Source organism: Cydia splendana, chromosome 5 (genome assembly GCF_910591565.1).
Source record: "Cydia splendana chromosome 5, ilCydSple1.2, whole genome shotgun sequence".
In the NCBI taxonomy this organism is placed as follows: domain Eukaryota; kingdom Metazoa; phylum Arthropoda; class Insecta; order Lepidoptera; family Tortricidae; genus Cydia; species Cydia splendana.
In genome coordinates this window covers 19,953,767-19,958,763 of record NC_085964.1, presented here as the reverse complement: position 1 = coordinate 19,958,763, position 4,997 = coordinate 19,953,767, and the positions used below count along the sequence as shown (strand labels likewise).

General features: G+C 38.3%; 1 non-coding gene across 1 annotated transcript; it reads right to left on the bottom strand.

The window, feature by feature from the left end:
- Positions 1–1,764: 1,764 nt before the first annotated feature.
- Trnaq-uug (transfer RNA glutamine (anticodon UUG)) lies at positions 1,765–1,836 on the bottom strand. Its single transcript has one exon. It is a non-coding gene; the product is annotated as a tRNA-Gln (tRNA).
- Positions 1,837–4,997: the final 3,161 nt, after the last annotated feature.

The following is a 4,997-nucleotide window of genomic DNA, read 5'->3' as shown; positions in this document are numbered from 1 at the left end:
TTTGGTCATCTCACTCGTCTTGATGAGCACTTAAGAGAGCAAATTATACGTAAGTTTATGTGCGGAGCAGCATGATTACCGCCAGTAGGTGTCCAGACGGGATAGTTTTACGCTCAATTGTGTGGTGTGGACGCATAAATAAATTCAAGGACATTGACTCGCTGACCCAACATTATGTAGGAAAGCCAGTTGGCTTCCTTACAAAAAGTACTGGGCGACCGTGTAGGATGTAATAAGCGCTTATGAAATTGTATATTACGTGTGGATGATATTGGCAATTTGATTCTGTCGTCTGGACACGTTTTTAATGGACAAAGTAAAAGCTTTAACAGACAGGCGTACCGGACAGCGACCGGGGTTCAATTAGTAGGTATATTTTTTTCTTGCTCTCACTTATAGCCGCGTCCTTAACGGTCTTATTACGTACCCATTCCATCGAACATGGAACAAGCCTCGGACTGGATCAAAGTCGCGGTCCGGTACGTTTAGGTAGAAAAATTCCGCGAGCCCTTACAAAGCTCTGCTTTTTGCTAGTTTTAAATACAGTCAAATACCCTATTGACGATTATAGATTGACGTCTACCGTTTAAGGCGATTGGTAATTTATTTCTGGTCAGCTACGGTCTGGGGCCTATTGCATAAAATACAAGCTAATACCAAAGACATATGTAACTTCGTATAAGACGAATAAAGTCTAAGAAAAAAACGTGCCTCGGAATTCAAGTAAAAGTCATTCTGGAATAGATGCCGTACACACCTTTAGCCTATCCTCGGCTAGATGGCGTGACGACACCGTTTCATATTTAACAATTTTAACACATAGATATCAGTGAATGAACATGGATCAAAATGATATAAAAATAATAAAATCATTTATCCATATATATACATTTTTTGATAACTTTATACGTTTTCATTTTGAGTTTTAGTCGTGTGTCGATAGATGGCAGTAAATTTACAGTGACTACAAAATTTACAATGACAGGACCCCTCTATACTATCTATTCTTTTTGCTACTAGTCAAATCAGTTTCTTTTTTCGAACCGTCAAAACGATTTTGCTACTATGGAATTTATATGAAACACTAGTGTGTGACGTCACGATCAAATTACCTGCTCTTTATAGTTTTATACGGGTTATAAAATAGAAGTTGTGTCTAAACTAACGTTTCTCTATAAATCTTCTGGTGCTTTATTCCATGCATGGTGTAAAATAATTTATTTTAAATACAGTCAAATACCCTATTGACGATTATAGATTGACGTAATTTTATTACGATTATAGTTGGTAATTTATTTCTGGTCAGCTACGGTCTGGGGCCTATTGCATAAAATACAAGCTAATACTATTAGTAAGTGATGACATCGTTAGAGCCGTTTCCGAATCCCCGAAATAAAAGAATTGCTCGTTTAAAAAAAGATATAAGATACAATCAACTGAATTTATAAAGTGGAAATAGTGACCAAAGAATATAATACTCACATAGTGACCTACAAATATTTTTTTTAATAAATAGTTCTACTTTTAAGAATCAATAAAAGAATAAAAAACCATCACATGGTTTAATTTAAATTAAACTTGCTATTTAATGGTTAAAAACAATAAAAATATACTACTTCTCATCAAATAATAAAAGCATGTAAGAATAAAGACAAAATCGTCAATTTTGTACTTTAACCCAAATTGTCACAATTCTTATACAACCACACAACAAACAACCAATCATTGATTAAAAAGAAGAAAAAAAAAGGAAAAAGTACTTCAAGGTTCCACCGAGATTTGAACTCGGATCGCTGGATTCAAAGTCCAGAGTGCTAACCATTACACCATGGAACCGGTGAGTGGGCCGCCGAATTTATCGACTAGCTGCCGCGTGCTCTACGGCACGCCTAGAATGTGACGTCACGTTCTATTTACTCGATTCGATAGAGTTCACGACTGTAATTGATTTAGTTCGAAGCGATATATTTAGAACTTTAACCTTTTCGACGCCGTGTCAAACACAAAAGTTGTCACTCGGACGCCACGTCACCGAAGTGTCAAAACTGAAATTGAACTTTATGCATATGCACGTAGGTCTATGTTGCTCTGTGGTCTGTGACCGATTAATCGGTCTTTGGCGTTGAACCTGCGGTGCGGATATATCGGTCATTGGCGTCCAAAAGGTTAATGGTATAAGGTCATAGTAATAATAATAATAATTCATTATTTATTATTAACATAAAAATACTAGGTAGAGATTATAAATATCTCTACTGTACCGTTACTTTTTGCAGTATAAAAAAAAAAACATTTTTAAGCCATCTGCACCTTACGAAACTGTGGCGTCGCAAGGGACTTCCCATGGCAACGCTTCGCTTGACCTCAAACTAACCGACTCACAGGTCAATTCGAACGTACACTGACATCAGAATCATATTTGAATCAAGTTATTTAGTTATCGTGCGTTTCTACAGCGCCAATACATGTACGGACAAGTACGAGCGACATGCACAATAACTGAAGGAAATCAGAGATCCTACCGCGAAGCACGTTCGACGTGTTGCCTCTCTCACACTTACGTAAGAATTTACAAGTGCGACAGACAGGCAACATGTTGAACGTGGTTCCCGGCAGGCCCTCTAAGTTGTCATTCTGTATCTGTAAACGCTCGAATTGGCCTGTTAACCGTTGCTCACGACAGGCGTGGCTCACTCCGCGATTTCGTCGCTTTGCAACAGGTAGCTACAAGTACATCCGTTCCACACCAATTTTGGTTGTTGGCCATAAGCCGCGCGTGGCGCTGTCGCCACCTAGCGGCCATATCTGTCCTGAACGTAACAGACGCGTTTTGTTAGAGAGTGAGTCTTCTGTACCTAGTACTATTATTTATTCTGTGCTCACAAGCTAAAAACAATGCTGAATTAGACCCGACTAATTTTGCTTGCTTGTTTTAGCTCAAATTCCTCTGTCAGATTCTGAATTAATTTTAACCAACTTTTCTTAAGGGAGTACATGAGGTTCTTCAAAGAAATGTACCTAAAAAAGGTCTTGACGCAATAACACCTCCGGTGCCCCCGGTATTCATAGGCTACGGACGCAATTGCCTCAGGAGCCGGCCCGATAAAATAGCCAAAAACACAATTTATGATATCATAACACAAGCTTTCTTGAGCTTACCGTGGGGCTTAGTCAATTTGTGTAAAAATTTAATGTCCTTAATATTTATTTATTTATTTATTTTATTTATTATATAATATAACATAGCTAAGGGGCTATTCATGAATTACGTCATTTCAAATTGGGGGGGGGGGGGGGGGGTCTGGACATCGGGTGATGGTAGCATGACGTGAGGAGGAAACGGGGTCATTCGAAGCATGATTTTTGGGGGAGGGGAAAAAATCGTCAAAAATATATGACGTAATTTATGAACAGCCCTTAATTTATGATATCAATTACCGTAACAACAAAACAGCGCGCGTTATCTACGTATTCATAGATAATGGGACTGTTTTGGCAATAGGCATATTGTGTTTTATCTAACCCGTGACCGTCACATCGTCAATTTTGTACAGTCGCTAACACATCCTATGCGGAATAAATACCGTAAACTTGGGTTACTCTGACCCACATGAAAACCTAACCTAAAGGGTCTAATAAAAAACATAAAAATGTCAAAGGTTAGCTAAAACCAACCTCATGGTATATTTCCATAATTATAGTGCAATAATATAACCTGGAACGAGTAAATCTCAATGGCCAAAGCACAGAATAAATAATAGTACGGCCGTACAGAAAGGAAACTTCCTACAAAACCGAAGTATGACAGCGGTTCAGGGTCGTATCATGCTGTCCCTTTCTAATATATGGCAATATCCCTTTCGGCTATTTAGGGTTGTCAAAATTCAAGCCATTATCTTATCTGTGGTCGTGCACGCAAAGGGACGTCAAGTTGTGTCAACCCTAAAAATTGCTCGGAGCAATGCTGAGCCGACGGAGCCGAGTTTGGCCGAAGTCAGGAGCCAAAGTTACCCTCCAGGGCTAAAGTAACCCGACTTTACATTCTTAATTTATATCATAAGCGAACTCACAAATAAAGTAGAAGGTAGAAAATAGGTTTCCACTATCGTCTAGTCTGAAACACAATCATTCCTATTGTAGGTATAGTTTTTAGTGTTCCGTACAAAACATTGTTCACCGAACACTTATTTTTATTAGAACCCTTTTTCATTTTCAATTCTAGCACCATACAACAGTTTAAAAGTTAGATTTCCTTTGCTGCTCTACGACGCGATTCGGGAAATGATTTAGATATTCACTAGATATGAAATAGTAAAGATATGTGACGTTACACGGCAAAAGGTACCGTTGCCCCGACTGAATATTGGAGCGGCGTTAATAATAGCGTAACCGCCAGCCGCCTTATGGTACCTTTTGCCGTGTAGAAACGTGGTGCCGTACCAATTACACGGCACCACGTTTCTAGAATAGGTATCTAAAATAACTTTTCCATAATTAACCTAGTACCTAGTAGGACTAGTAGGTATATGCGGGGGTTCCTGCCAGAGATGTCATAGAAACATAATGATAATGTACATCATTATAATGGCAATCATAGCAAAATGTAGCGCTTAGAGCAATGATCGTCTTCCGCTTGTAAAATGGTTGTACAAAACAATGTCATTTGAAAATATATATGTCTTCTATTGTTTAAAAACTAATTATAGGTAACTTTACGAAATTGGTGTAAAACTAATTATAACTGAAAACAGCTAATCACCACTGTTTTTTGTTTATTTGTTTAGGTACCTACCGAAATTGTTGTTATATTTTGAATGTCGTTTTCTTAGCCGGCTGAATGGAATAACAGATTCAAAAAATGAGTTATGGATACAAATTCATTCGTTTAGGGCAGCGGTCGGCAACCTTTTAGCAGCCAAGGGCCACATAGCAGTTAACGAAGTGGACGCGGGCCGCACTTTGTTAATATTTATGACTTTATCAGACATTGTCGTTTG